Source organism: Castor canadensis, chromosome 9 (genome assembly GCF_047511655.1).
Source record: "Castor canadensis chromosome 9, mCasCan1.hap1v2, whole genome shotgun sequence".
Classification (NCBI taxonomy): Eukaryota; Metazoa; Chordata; class Mammalia; order Rodentia; family Castoridae; genus Castor; species Castor canadensis.
In genome coordinates, this window is record NC_133394.1 from 10,356,082 (window position 1) to 10,372,745 (window position 16,664).

Consider the following 16,664-nt stretch of genomic DNA (forward strand, 5'->3'; position numbering starts at 1 on the left):
TGAGCAAACCACTCATAGGAAACATTCTGTTCCTGTATCTTAAATCCCCTCCAAGACTACCTATTGCCAAAGTGATTGTATTGAGGCTAGACCTTTAAGATCTGATCAAGCCATAGAGGCTCCATCTTCATGAATGAGATAAGAGGTTTCACCCAGCAGGCTAGTTTGCTCTCCAGCTGTCATGTGAGGACACAGGAAGACCCAGGTTACCAGGTGTGGGCGACAAGTTCACGTCTGTCTGATCAGCCTTGAGAATTGTGACAAATACATTCTCTTCTTTACAAATTACCTAGGCTCAGGTATTTTATTATGGTCTTAAGACGTGTGAGGTTCAACAGTTTTACTCAGTAGCCCTGACTGTATGGCACAATTCTTTCAAAGGACTGAAAAGAACAATGCCATTCCAACAAGGCCGTCACTGTGCCTGATCCCTGCCCACCTTGAGAACTCTCAAGAATGGAAGGCTCCCTTCACATTACTGCACTGGCTGATCTATTTGTTTATTTTTATTTTTGGAAACAGGGTCTTAATTTTGAGTTCAGGCTAGCCTCGAACTGAAAATCCTCCTGACTCAGTACCTAGGAGTATAGCAATGCACTACCATACCTGCCCAGCGGATCTACTCCCTCTTTAGGAAACACTAGGCTTCCGGACATTTGCAGAAGTGTCATGTATATAATACAAACTCAAAAATGTCATTGGCACCTTCATTAGTACCTTCAGTCGCAAAGTTTGTAAATAAAAAACAACAAACATAAGATTATTAATCACAAAAATGTAAAAATTGTATTAGCACATGTATATAACTTTCAATATTTTGGAAGTGTTTCCGTAGATATCCTTTCACTTCACAAAACTAGCATTAAAAAAAAAAAACAAAACTCTAGCCAAGTGCTGGTGGCTGACGCATATAACCCTTGCTACTCAGGAGGCAGAGATCAGGAAGATCACAGTTCAAGGCCAGCCTGAGCAAATAGTTTTCGAGACTCTAGCTTAAAAAAATCCATCAGAAAAAAGGGCTGGTGGAGTGGCTTAAGGTGTAGGCCCTGAGTTCAAACTCCAGTAGCAAAAAAAAAAAAAAAAAAAACCAAACAAAACCAAACCAAAACAAAACTCTACAAAGTATCAAATACTGTCACTTGAGGAGTTCTCCTCCTTCTGGGTCATGAAGATTGACACAAAACCTCTAAATTTAAGGTATAAATTTAGCTTAGTTTTTTTTAATCTGCAGATGCAAAAGTACCACTTACTTGTACAATTCAGGCATTCAGTCACTCACTCACTTATTCCATATGAAATTACTGGAAGCCTAGTATCCTCTAGGCCCTAGGAACACATATCGAACCAGTCATAAAAACCACTGCATTTGTGCAAATTAAAATGTAAAATTAATAAACACCAAGACAAATTGATAAAAGTTTGGTTTGAGAACAATGCTGGACACTAAGAAGACAGAAGACACATTTTTTAACCTTTCTTTTCAAGTTTCTAAGCAGGATTAGCACATGTATTCCAGGACATAGGGCCACCATTATTATAATAAGTTGCAACAATCTGTAGTAGAAGGACATTGCAGAAATATCAGGGAAATTACAAGGAGTTTATGGTGACTTGCTGATTCTATGTTGCTAACCGCTCATTTGTTAAAATGTGGCTTTAACTTAAAAAAAAAAAGGACAATCAAATATACCTGAACTAGAAGTGACACAGGAGAACCTATTTCATCTGACTAGTTCCTCTGGATACTTTCAGTTTTCAATTCATTCTCATTGGTTTTAAGCCCAAGGATCGCTCCATACCACCAGAAGAGGAAAGCACTCAACAGATGGCTAGATAGGGTAGGGGCCAATGAAGTCATTGTGTGTGTCTGTGTCACCCTAGCTCTCCCACTTCCCCTCCTCCAAATGGAAAGAATCAACCCAATAGGGTTGACCCTTGAGTAATTAATTGGTTTACTGCTCGCTGATATATCTGACTGAGGCAAAAGGGTAGTGGGATTGTCTTTGGCAGTTCTCATTCTCATTCCTGCAGAGGATTATTTTCCTACTAATCCTCTGAATTTTGACAAGTCCTCTACATTACCTTCTTGGGTCATGCCCCTCTCTTGGAAATATTATAGAGTCTTGGACAATTACTTATTTCTGCACATGCCCACCTCTCCACTCCCCCAATGCAATGACCACTCCTTCATGACACAGCTGTACCAAAAGCAAGGGTGGTGAGGCTGCTGAAGACTAGTATTTCTAACCCCTCCATCCCTAGTAGTTCTAGGAATCCGTACCAGCCATCAGGGAACTTAACTCCAGTTGCAGCCAAGAAAGAAATGCACTGGGGTAAGTCCATTCCTCCCCACATCCCAGAATTTCTATCTGAAGGCCATGTTTAAATGAGGACCAGGGAGGGTGAATATAGTGCAAATAATGTGTACACATGTATGTAAATGGAAAAATGATAGCTGTTGATAAAGGAGAATGGTGGAGGGGGTGAATTCAAGTATGATATATTTAATATATTGTAAGAACCTTTGTAAATGCCACAAATTCCCCTACCCAGCACAACAATAAAGTAAATAAATAAACAAGGAGCATGTTTTCTAAATGCCTCCCCTCCATCTTCCTTGTCCAACCTGGATGGATGGTAGCTCTAGCAGGCTTTGGAATTTCTCCTGTCTAGTGAGGTTTCAGGGTGAGGTAGAAAGGTTAATATTGTTGTGAAGACCCAAGGCTTTTCAGTGGCATTGACGTCAGACCTAGAGTCCTTCAGTACAAGTGGCTAAACCAGCAGGACAAATTAGATCAATCAGTCACCACAGTGTCAGCTGTACAATTAATAGAGCTGGTTGATGATACAGACGCCACCGTCTTGTTCTAGTTGAAGTGGCTAAACAGATCTATAGCCAGGACTGACCTCATACATAGTGTGATCCCAGGAAGGAGGCTCTTCAAAATCACTCCCACCTGTAACAGTACTGCCATCTACCTGTTCAGTCACTACACTTTGAATTCTGAAATGCTCTGGAAATATGAAAATCAACGCAACATTGTAAAAAAACAAATGGAACATTATTTCCTTCTACGTCGGATGCAGAAGATCTCTGTCAAATACACCTCTGGTCCAGGAAAGAAGAAAGGGAAAGAGGGAGGGAGGGAAGGAGGGAGGGATGGAGGTAGGAAGGAAGGGAGGGAGGAAGGGAGGGAGGAAGAAAGGGAGGGAGGGAACAAATCAGTATTAGCAGAGATTTGTTTTCATATTAATTATTTATTAAGTTTTGGCATGCATTATTATTTGACAGGTTTTGACAGTTGGAAAAAAGAGATAAGGAAAAGACTTTAAACCCATCGAGGTAGAGAAACTGTCTACTTCAGAAATATCTACTTCAGGTGCACTGAGACAAAGATCATTATTTCCCCCTGGCTTAGCACCTGTGAGTCTGTCAGTGCCCAGCAAGGACATGGTTTGACTGGATTTCTAAATTTCAATTAGGTTCCAGCTTTAGGGAGGAAAGGTCCCTAGCACAGGCTGGTTACAGGTATACTAAGCTCCTCATTTTATATGCAAGGAAATTAAAGCACAGAAGAGTGAAAAGACATGGCTAGGGTCACTTGGGTAGTTAATGGATTACAACCTTCCCTCCTTTGTCGCGCAATATTTGTCATACTATTCTGCAGAATTAAAATGGGTCCTGTGTATGTAATGCTTTCATGATCGTGACTGTCATTGTGATCTAGATGTTGAGCTCATGCTCTGATTGGCTGGATCAGAGCCATGTGCTGCCCTGGTGAGGGTGGTGGCAGAGGAGAGGGGTCAGTGTGTAGGGATTGGTCCTCAGAGGAAAATCAGGGAACTGTTAGAGAAAGGGACAAGATGTGGACAATCTTCACAAGAGATACACACTCCATACAACTGGCAACTTGTTTTTAAATACTGTGCTCTCTTGAATATAAGTTGTTGTTGCATAAGTATAGCATTGTTTTCTTTCTTGCTAACAAACCTAGTGATTTGACTCTTTTGATAATTAGGGTCAGAGGTTATTTAAATTACCTATAAAAAGAAAAGAAGAGCCAGGCTGGTTGCTCACTTCTATAATCTTAGCTACTCAGGAGGCAGAGATCAGGAGGATCGAGGTTTGAAGCCAGCCCAGGAAAATAGTTCATGAGACCCTATCTCAAAAAATCCCTCACAAAAGGGGAGCCTGGTAGAGTGACTCAAGGTGTAGGCTCTGAGTTCAAACCCCAATACTGAAAACAAAACAAAACAAAAAAAACCCAAGTGTTAGTATTAGACATGTAAATATTAAAGGTTAAACACAAATTGGGGCCAGGTACCAATGTCTCACGCCTGTAATCCCAGCTACTCAGGAGGCAGAGATACCGAGGATCGTGGTTCAAAGCCAGCCCAGGCAAATAGTCTGAGAGACCCTATCTTGAAAATCCCCTTTGTAAAAAAGGACTGATGGAGTGGCTCAAGGTGTAGACTCTGAGTTGAAGCCCCAGTACCACAAGGGAAAAAAAAACCAAAAACAGACTGGGGCATTGATAGATAAGAGTAGTGCTTTTTCTGTATTGTTTATGTGATTATAAACTTAATTTTTTTCCAAACAAAAATTTAGTTTTTTCCAAACAAATTTTTTTACCCTTCTAAGGGTAAAAAAACATTTTCTAGGAATAACATTTTCTAGGAATAACATTTAAATTTATCTTCATGACATTTTTTTATTCCAATATGTACTTTTTTAAATATAAAAATGGTGGTGAATTTTGCAAAGGTTCTCTTAAGTATTCAGGAAAAAAAAGTATACAGTCTCCTTTTTGAAAAAAAGACAACTCAATTGTCTTTTGTCATCCTGACAACACTCTCATTAGAGAAATACTGTATTCTGTCTTGAGTCTCAAATCTTCCAAGCATTTTTTTGCTGTATTTTACTAAATAACTTGGAAGGAAGAGGGCTATCTAGACATTAATACCAACCCAAAATGACAACTGCTACCCAAACCCTCTGATTTATCAACTGTACACAATTTATCAACTGTATAGATAAATGTCTGTTTTTCCAGCTTCTCCAAGCTTCCAAACAAGGTTATAAATCATAGAACAGACTATGATCCTAAGAGCTCAAGACTTTGGAAAACATTAGGTATAAAACAAACTCACTCATTGCACCAAAGGAGAAAAACTCAAAGGTTAAAAAAAAGAGTTGACTGTGGACAGTTTTTATCAGGATTAAGAAAAATGCAAAACAAACAAACAAAACAGGTGGAGGAGGATCCCCAGGGCTTCTCTTAAAGCTCTGAGTTTTCTTACAGAATGTATTGTCCTCAGAGATGACTTTTACTTCTATAAAATGTTGTCCTAAATAGACATTTTCATCATAAAATTGTCCTGGGGAAAATTTTGCTTTTTGTCATGTGTAATCCTTTTATAGGCTGTGAAATGTAATCTTCCATAAAAAGGGGATGTGTTAAATCACGATGATTTCTGTTTCAATGAAAATTACAGTTTGCTTTCAATCGGAATGATTCAGTCAGATTGACATTCTGTCCTGAAAGAAACTTTTAAAAATGTAATTTCCCCTTTATTCCTTGCACAGAGCCAGTCCTGTCACCTAAAGAACACTAAGAGAAGGCCCATGAATAAATACCTGCTGACTGCATCCTGCTCTGAAACTGTGCCCTGGGGTTCTAACATGACATCTCGAGTAAGGAGCACTTTGAGAGGAACCAGAAAACTGTTTCAGATGTGCCAGTGGAAGACCACAGCATTCCAGAGGAAGACGGTTAAATGCTGTTGTAGAGATTACATCTTATCAAATCAGCTCTGTTACTGCTGACGCTGTACCGGGACCTCTTGAAGCTGGTGCCAGATCACATGTAGATTGTGTTAGAAATTGGAACACGTAACGCCCTGAATTATAAGGGGTGCGTGTGTGTGTGGTGTGTGTGTATGTATGTGTGTAAGGGGTCACAGCTATTTTACAAACATATACATCTCCAATTCCCATCCCCTTTGAGGTTTAATTTTTAATCACATAAAGAAATCATGTTAAGTCTACAAAAGATTGAAAATATAGATAAGCAAAAGAAAAAAATTCTATGTCTATAGTGTCTTTCATTCATTCTAGGCTGGGTGCTAGTGACTCACACCTATACCCCGGGGAAATAATTCATGAGACCCTGTCTCGAAAAAACCCATCACATAAAAGGGCTGATGGAGTCACTTAAGGTGTAGACTCTGAGTTCAAATCCCAGTACCACAAAATAAACAAACAAACAAACAAACAAAAAAGGAATGCATTCATTCTACACATAAAGTTTTGTAATTTGACTCTTTCCACAACAATTTTGCAAACATAGTCCCAGATTTTTACAAATATCTATATATACGTCTGTATAGACACAATAGCTAATATACAAATATATATAATATAAAATGTGTATGTATCTATTCAAACAAATATATGTATATATACAAATGTATATTACATATATAAACAATATATGCTTATATTAATACATGTATATAGATGTACATATATGCACATTGATATCACTGCTTATATTGGTTGCATATTACTTAATTATTTACTTCTTCACCATATTATAGACACATCTACAATGAACATATTTACATGTGTTTGCCCATGTATCTGTTTTCTGAGAACAGGCTGTAAAATGCAGAATTTCTGGGCCGTCTAAATGGGCCCTTTTAATGTTCTTGATGCAGGTTGTCAAATGACTTCCTGGAAAGATTATGTCTAATAGTTTCTTTCAAGAAATAGGACAAAAGGGGGAGAAAAAATAAAAGAAGGAAAAGAAATAGGATAGCACCATATCATAATATGACTGTTACGTTTTTAAGATTTCCAATGGATACAATGATTTTTTTTAAGATTAGTTTTGGCTTTTGGATAATAACAAGTATGTTTCCTATAAAAATGAGATGCTAAAAAAGTATAAGAGGAAGCAAAATTCCTCAGAATATCACCACATAAAAATAGCAATTGCTCTTTTGGTGAATATCCCTCCAGATAGCAAGAATTACTCTGGTGCTTTTTCCATTCCAGAGTTAACCTGGAGGTCAGGACTGCAACTATGGACATAGACAGTGAGGGCTCTGGAGGAGGAACATGAGTTTATGCTCTGCTTTCTTATGGATGTGTACACGAGGCTGTGATCGTGTATACAGCTTGCCAAAACTTGAAAGGGAAGCAGGGCGCAGTGCAGTGATTCTGCATTTCCCCTTCACCAAAATCTGTGCTCATCGGTCCTCTCCTGCTACCAATACAGACCCGAGGTTTCCCCTGGAGTAGGGTCACCTACTGTCCCAGTGTTTTTGTCCAGCAAGGAGGTTTTGACACCTGTCATCTAGACCTCCTTTTACAGTTAAAAACACAGATATCAAATGCCTCCCCCCCACACCATGATTTATTTTCCACAAAAGCTTCACCTTCTCAGATGTACTTTTGCCAGCCATGAACTTTTTTAAAATTTTTGACTGTACTGGGGTTTGAACTCAGGACTTCACCACTTGCTAGGTATGTGTTCCATTGCTTGAGCCACACCTCCAGCCCTCCAATCATTGTACTTTTATGGACACTGACCCCTTCCATTGTCAAGGGGTTCCTCTACCGTATTCAACATACGCTGCTCACTCTCTGAACATGCTTCCTTTTCTAGAGAAGTCCCTCAAATGACAGCTGGACTCTTTCAGCTGGGACCCACTCAGCCCCCACTTGGCTCCTTGGTCATGGCAAGGCACCAAAATGGCACTAGATCCTTACGCAACCCTGGATTCATCCTTCTGATGAGAATTCCTCTGTTCCCAATCAACACAACACTTTCAGCTTGCTGGTAATTAAAATTCCCTACTGGTGATGAGTAGGGTAGAGAAAGGGAAGACAGAAATTTCTGAACCTTTCTCTGTCACTCGCAAATAGGTCAGCCCTCTCAACAGACACAGCACACCTCTGCTTCTGGGTTACAGCTGCTTCAACATGAGGGTGTGTGTGTGAGAGAGAGAGGGTTAGGGGGAGCTAGCATGTGGTGTGGTTTCACTTGGATAACAGGCCCAAGTTTTCTTACTGTTGAATCTTAAACTTATGGTAGAAACCCCCTGGTGACAATCCTACCTGGGATTCAACTTGAGGAGACTAGGGACAAGACTATGGTGTGTGTGTGTGTGTGTGTGTGTGTGTGTGTGTGTGTGTACTACACACATTCTGCATGTTATATGACTCATGTTTATTGAGCAAGAACTATGTGTCAAGGTCATATAAATTATTTCATTTAATTCTCACAGAATCCCTATGAGATGGGGATTGACCACACTAATTGAACTCCAAGTTGCAGAGAAGGAAATGAAGTTACAAAAAGATAAGGTAACTTGATCAAAATTACACAAGTTGGAAGTGATAGAGTCAAAATTTAAAACCAGATAATAAGCCCTTTTGTACAATTGATACATGCTAACAATAAAGTTAGTAACGGATTAGACTAGCAAAAAAACCCAAACATCTTACACATAGTCTGCACTCTTAAACCTTATGCCATTTCTCCCTATAAATACTGCATTTTCGCATCACTGTGCTTGTTATGATTCTCATTATAGTTATCAGCACTAATCCTTAATAAGCTTCATCACATGATGGAATCATTCCCAGCCACCTTTAGTCGTTTGCTCTAAGAGCTTTGTATGCAGCTAGGCAAGGCTCTTACAAGATTCTATAAAAACACTGAAATGGAGGCTGGCAGAGTGGCTCAAGTGGTAAGAACACCTGCCTAGCAAGCATGATGTCCTGAGTTCAAACCCTAATATCACCAAAAAAAAAAACCACCCCAAAACAAACAAACAAACAACCCAAAAAACAACACTGAAATGATGGGGAGGGTGGCAATATGTGTTAAGCTAGAAACCGTTAAACATGGCGAAGAACTTTTATGTGCTCTCTGGTCTCCAGTTCTTCATTCTTTATTCCAGTTTCCACCGAGAAACTTAAACTCTAGCTTTTCATTGCTCTTCCTTTTCTTTTATTTGCCAGTGATAAAATTTGTGTGGATGAATAGTTCTCAAATTTTATCATGCACCCAAAACACTAGAAGTTCTCATTAAAAGAGAATGATGGATCCCAACCCCAGAATGTCAGGCTCAGAAGTCTGGTAGAAGCCTGATAAGCACCTCCAACAAGTTTTCCAGTGACTTGATGCTATTAACCTAAGGACTGCCCTTTTGAGAACCACTGGTGTAGGTCAGAGAAGGGCACTTCAGGTGGATGCTATCTTTTTAGACGACCATGGATTTACTTAACTGGAAGTACGATAGGTATTGGGCTGTAGTCCTGGCTTCATTTATCCCTTGTCACCAGACTCTGACTTAGTGAAATGATTGAAACTCCAGTACCACCAGTCACACACACACACACACACACACACACACAAAAACACACATATAAAACCCTTAAACCTTACCTCCCAGTTTTACATTGGATCCCAAGTCACCCTGCAACTCTGTATTCCCTTGATGGACTTGGCTTATAGCTAACACTTTAATTGGCTAATTGCAAGTGAACACATATTAGATGCTTAGTGCTGTACAGGATGCTGGGAAGATACTGTTGATGAAAAGAAAACACTGGCTGGAGGTGTGGCTCAAATGTTACAGTGCCTGCTCTGCAAGCATGAAGTCCTGAGTTCAAAACTCCAGTCCCACCAAAAAAAAAAAAAAAAAAAAAGGAAGAAAAGGAAACAGGATCTGTACCTTCGTGAAGTTTATAGCAGAAAGGCCTCAAATATTAATGAACAAATAGATAAGTGTAAACTTAAAGAGGTTTTATTTGGGGTGGAGGTGATACTGGGGCTTGAACTTGGGGCCTGTGCTTGTTAGGCAAGCACTCTACCATTTGAGTCATGCCCCAGTCCTTACAAGAATAAACTTAAACTGTGACTTATTAGTCAGTTTTCCATTGCTATAACAAATATCTGGAATAATCAGCTTATAAAAGGAAAAGTCTCACTTTGGCTCACAGCTTTGGATGTACACCATCATCAGTTGGCCCATTGATTTTGGGGCCTATATCAAGGCAGCAAATCATGGTAGAAGCATGTAGCAGAGCAAGACTGCTCAACTCATGGCTGAGGAGAGAAAGTGGAAGAAGTTAGAGTTCCTCTACTCCCTTCAAGAGCTCACCCCCAAAGACATGAAGACCACCCACTAAACCCCACTTCTTACAGTCCCATGGCCTCCCAATACATGTCAGTGAGGACCAAAATGTTAACACACAGGCCTTTGTGGGGCAGTCAGATTCGAACTAGCATATGATGAATGCTAAGCAATATGTAGACATGGTACTCCTCAATCATAGACAGGAATTTGAATTAACTTACAGTATCAGTGCAATTCTGCCCTAAGGTGAGAGGATGAAAAAAATCCACTGAACGATATGTTGCATGATATTTATTTCAAGTGTTAATTAAATGTTAAACTTTAGCAATAGGAGAACTGTTCAGTCATAGAACTAAAAGCCCAGGAAGCCCCTGTGCACTGCTCAGTGAACTGGAATATGTGATAGTTTAGTAAACTACAAATCCCCTGATGTCTCCACAATCTGGATCCCAAATAATATCTTAAATGATCATAAGACTCTGTAAGAGGTACTTAAACTGCTCCTGCTGAACAGCACTGATGCCTTACTTGGGCCCATGAATTAACCAAAAGCAGGAGAAAAGCTTCTTTTATATCTTTGTCGAAGCCATTAACCTTGCAGTCACCTTAGAACTCAGGAAGGACAGAACTGATAACATCTTTAAGAAAAGGGACAGAACTATCCCGAAGGAATAGTAGAACCTCTCAGGACAGACCACCTGGCAGGCAACAACAACTCTCCCAGAAACTCTCCTAAAACAAGGACTGAGATAAGGACCAGCCAGGCCACACCAGTGACTGGGACTGTTTAACTATGCAGACCTTTTGCTCCGGGGTGTATTGAAACCTGACACTCTTGTCTGTACCACCAAGATGGCAAGAGATGGACTGAAGTGTTAACTTTGCCTCCTCCCACAGTGTGTGCCAGTCCATGTAATAAATCTCCTTTCTCTACTTTTCTCTGTTACTGTCTCTTTATTTGGCATATGGGGTAAGTGGCTGGATCTGACATATGGAAGCCCAGTCGTTTGGCCTGAGGTCCAAAACTTTGATTTCAACACTAGTAAGAACAGATCTGGGCTTATTTCTCACCTATCCAGTAAATTCCCTTGTGTTTGGAAAAAATATCTGACAGAGTTGGAGAAAATCCTTCCACTCTAATTGCAAGAGGTGTTTAAAATGCTTTTGCTAAAAAGCAATGTCTACTTAAACCTATAGCTCATGTCTGTACCCTGAAGATGGCTGAAGGTGGGCTGAGTTCTTACTTTGCCTCTTCCCAGGGCATGTCCTGAGCTGTGAAATAAACCTCCTTTCCCTGCCTTCACCAGGCCTATTTATTTGGCATTTAGGGACGAGTGATCAGACCTGGCATGGAATTTCAGGAGTTTGTGCCTTGGGTCCAAAACTTCAGTTTCATAATATCTTTTAATAGCTTTTATAAGTTTGAAAGTTTTTGCTACATTTCTCCTCCTCTGAAGGAAAAAGAAAAATAAAAAATTAGAATACCATAGACTAACAATGAGAAAATATGATGCTGTCCTCAGAAGGGTCCAGTCCTGTTCCAAACATCAATGAAGACACGGCACGTTTTCTTAAAAGCATATAGTCTCTCCAAGGCTGGCTGAAGAAATCTGAACACAGTCTGGTGGGAGAGGGTTGTCAAACACAGTCCTTTGTGTCTTTTCTCTTTCTCTTCCATTCCTAAGTATAAATCAAGAAGAATCTGGAAAGCTGAGTCAAAATTCCCATGGCAGAATCCTGACTTCTTGGGGAGCTGGCACTTGAGGACCATCCCCTAGGTCACGTGAAATCCAGGAAGAGGTTACAGGGCACTGGACATGTGGAGGCTGTCTAGGAAAGACTTTTGCTATGAGTCATGCTATAATCATGGGGAGGTGTAGCCATCCAGACAACTTTAAATACCTCCTGATAGCTCTGAAAGTTGGAAGGATGGCCAAATTTGGTTATTTCTATAAAATATCTAAAAATGAAAATATCTTCTGAGCCAGAATTTATTTCTAAGAATTTATTTTACACATATACTTGCATATGTGATGAAGAGTGTCCATCTATTTTATTGTGGCATCATTTGAATTAAAGCACAAATATCCTTTCAACAGAATAGGGACTATAAAAGTTGTGCTAGCTGGGTGCTGGTGGCTCACGCCTGTAATCCTAGCTACTCTGGAGGCAGAGATCAGGAGGATTGTGATTCAAAGCCAGCCTGGGCAAATAGTTCAAGAGACCTTGTCTCGAAAATACCCATCACAGAAAAGGGCTGATGGAGTGACTTAAGGTGTAGGCGCTGAGTTCAAACCCCAGTACTGAAAAATAAAAAGAGGCTTTTGTTATCTTAGTGTATGAGTCAGATAGAGTTGCCATAACAAAATGTCACCGAGTGACCTAATAAACAGAACTTATCTTCTCAAAGCTCTAGAGGCTAGAAGTCTAGCATATTTTGATCTCTATCCCTGGTTTACAGATGGTACCTTTTCACTATGTCCTCAAGAGTTGGGGGAGGGAGGGTGTGGAGAGAGAGAGAGAGAGAGAGAAAGAGAGAGAACCTGCTGTCTTCCATATCTTTAAGGACCCAGTTCTATTTGACTAGGTCCTCACCCTAATGACCGAATTTAGCCTCAACTTCCTCTTTACCTCCAAACACTGGGGAGTGATGACTTCAACATATGAATTTGGGGGAGGGAGGCACAATTCAGTTTGTAACAGCTGCTAAGTGAATTTTAGAGCACCAGTATATTTTTGCATCAGCCTGACATTTCACCCATCCAACAGACCTCAGTTTGTGGTCCTTGTAGTGCTGATAGAAGCAAGTGAAGAGGTACAAAACAGAACAAGAGATGGTAGGAGGAAGATGGCTCTTACCTCTGGACCTGTTATTTCTTATGATCTTCATGTTCTATCATCACCACTGCCCCCAACCCATCCAAGATCCAAAATCAACCTCTGGAAGACACGTAAACACAAATAACCTCTTATTTCTCTTATTCCAGAATGCATGAGATTATCTAAAACAAAGAAATTGGTGAAATAAAGCAGTACCTTGGAAGAGTTAACTGTCTCGGAGGTCAAATGAACTTCCGTTTGTTTTGCCACACTGGATCTTAGTGTGAGTAGGCAACTGGCAGGCATACATTTGAATGCAAAGATTGAGGGCTTCAGCATCTTCAACTGAGTGTCCTTGGTTTTGTCAGAGCAACCTGACTTGTACCATAGTCACTGGTAATTTCCAAAGTTCCTGTGAGGCAGGCTAGAATTAGGGAAAGTTTGGGCCTCATAAAAACAAATATGGCTTAATATCATATGTGTTTGTAGGTTACCCACACCTGGTCCAGGGACCACCCTCACCTGGCCCAGGCACCATCCAGGCCCCTCCCCCGCATTGATTATTGATGGGAATCACCTGGCTCCTCCCTTTTAAAAGCACCTGGAGAAGGGAAGCGCCCTCTCTGCCTCCAGATTCCACCTGTGGCCACCAAGCTCCCTTTTGTGTTTCCCTTCCTAACTTTTAATAAATTCCATTTATACCCACGTGTCCCGCCATGGATTCTTCCTGGTGGAACACAAAGAATTTGTATGTCTTCTGACCACAGACTCCACCATGCTGCTAACACCTGGATGAGAGCACTTGATTGAGCTGGCCATGTTTTGGGTTCCAGTGCTTTCTAAAGCAGGGTGAAGGACATCCAGCAGGCATGAGAACTACACCGAGGTAAAGGATGAGGGCAGAGGTAAGTCAGAGAAGGAGTCTCAGGTTACATGGCAAAGATGGGTGCAGATGGCTCTGGCATCTGTTGATCCTTCAGTGGTGTGCCACAACTCTTGGAGTACAATCCTAATAAGACCAGTGGTAAAGGCTGGGGAAGTCTCAGAGAGAGACAAGAGAAACCTGACAGAAATAGAGGGAACTCTACCCAGAGTTTTCAAGTTCCTGTCACAGTCAGAGACAAACTCAGAGATGAGATAAAGTAAGGAATTGGGAGGAAGTTTTATTCTGAAGTGAAAGAATACCCTCAAGAGGTAAGCGCAATTAGGTGTCAGTGGCTCATGTTTGTAATCCTAGCTACTAGGGAGGCAGAGATCAGGAGGATGGCAGTTCAAGGCCAGCCCAGGCAAATAGTTCGTGAGTCCCTATTTTTAAAATACCCAACACACAAAAAAAGGGCTGGTGAAATGGCTCAAGTAGTAAAGTTCCTGCCTAGAAAGCATGAGGCTCTGAGTTCAAACTCCAGTACTGCAAAAAAAAAAAAAAAGAAAGAAAGAAAAACTACAATAATGGAGAAAAAAGAGGTAAATGCAGGTATTCTTAGAGTGAGTCAAACGTGCTTTTTTTTTGAGACAATATATTTTGTGATCAAGCTTAATAAAGGGGAGGATTATTTATGAGTTAAAGCAAGGAAAGGGCAGGGAATTTTCAGAAGTGGTGGAAGTTTGCCCAGGATAGAATTTATTCCCCCTTTCTGTCCTTATTTGGGGTTTTCTGATGTGTCATGGTGTCACGTACAGGATGGGAACAGCCAATTCTGCAAGGCTAATGATATGTTGAGAGGCAAAGGACAGATAGCTGATCAGCCATTTTGGTCCAACATGGTTCTGGCAAGGTCTTATTTCACTGTGGAGGGTCACCTGACGTCCTGCTATACCACAGCTTTTTTTTGCTGGTGCATCAGCCTTTAGCGGACCCTGTAGCTTCCCTTTCTAGTGGCCTGCCTCACTAGTGTGGTCTGGTTCACACCTCCTCAACCTCATCTCCACCTTCCGTCCTCATACTTTATGCTCTTGACTCAATGACCAATTTCATTTCCGCATTTCTTTGTCATCTCTTACAGTGTTCAGAGCAAGCCTCATCACCTTCCAGAAGCTTCTTTCAGACTCACAGGCTACCTATCTCTTTTCTGATAGTCTAAACTACCCATTTTGCCCTCTGCCTTTGATGTTTTTTCTGTTTTTCTCCCCTCATCTCTCTCTCTCCTCTGCCCTCTTACCTCACCTAATAACTTACTTTTATATCCTAAGCTTCTGCCACAGTGCCTGGAGCCCAGCAGCTATTTATAAAATGCATGTTGACTTGAGGAGTTTAATGTTACTGAGTACTGCCTAGATGACTTAGCTGAGTTTCAATCCTTACTTATCTTCGAGGACAGGATGCCTGGAGGCCAGAAGTCCCTCTGAAGGTGGGCTAGAGGAAACTGGTTGGATATAAGATGGCTGCCAGAGTGACCCCAGACAACCTCTAAATTCATTATAATCTCATTTGCATGTTAAATGGTATACTATCCAGTGCCATGACAGTGAACAATTGCCATGGCCATGACTGGAAAGAGCCATAGCAGAAGAGAAGAGAGACAGTGCTCAAATTCCCCAACACTCTCCACTCATTCCCAGAAAATGTAAGGAAATATAGTCCCCAAAAGTGACCACATGGAGAGGAGTGAACTGGCCAAGAGATTCTTTATTGCCGGGTGGGAGAGGGAGAGAGCAGAGAGCCAAGAGAGAGAGAGACAGAGGGGGCAGGGGCTTAAATACCCCTCAGTGGGACTCGGCATGATCTGATTGATTAGGATCTTATGGTTCATGCTGATTGGAGGTTGGGGCAGAAGGAGGATTCAGGCTAGACTTGAGGCAGGACTGTGACCCTGGAAAACAGAAGCTTAAGGGCGCAGTAAGAACTGAAACCTATCGGCACCATTATTGCCAGCATTCCTCCCTTTTTTATTTGTTAAGGAAGGGGGGTGTTGTGTTCGCTCTGGCTTCTTTGAGCTGGCAAGGGGCGGTGTAGGGGAAGGGAGGGTTAATTGGCAAACAGTGTTGGGGTGCTGAGCCCCATGATGGCGTACACCCAGACTCTGAAAATGAAGATTTCCTCTTCACTGAAGTTGATGCAGGTCCCTTGTAGCCATAGGTCATAGAGTCTTGAGCCAATCCTCCGACCTCCGCATGGTGGTATCAGCCAACTATCCTGGCGTTTTGTAGAGGTTGGTGTCCCTGGAGGTACAACTGGTTAAATTTTTGATTAGCAATAGCAGACATGCAGTGTGATACAAGGAAGGAAGCTTAAGAATAGAACAGCAAGAACACAGGCATCAGGATGGGCATTGGCCAGGAGAACCACTGTGAAATGTTGTCCCCTAGACAATTTCAAGAGTCCTCCAACTACAGAGAGAGAAATGGGTGGCCATACATTATCTAAGACCCAAATAGGAATATTACGAGGAGCATAAAAATGTGTCTGTTCAGGGACTGCATACCTAGGGATCTAAATTCTGCAAAATCCTATAACTGCCAGGAAAGCTGTAAGCTGTCTTATGATATGGGGGTTGGGAAACGGAAGATTGGGTTGATGCATTTAAGACACAGGGAGTGAGTCTGTCCCTTTAAAGCCACACCTAGGTAGGTGACCTGTGGGAGGCAGGGGCCCTCGGGATTTAAATGTAACACTCTTGGATAAAAGAAAGCTTTAGCACATTATTTTATGTAAATTGACACTTTTAACCTTTTAAATGTTTGTACCATAT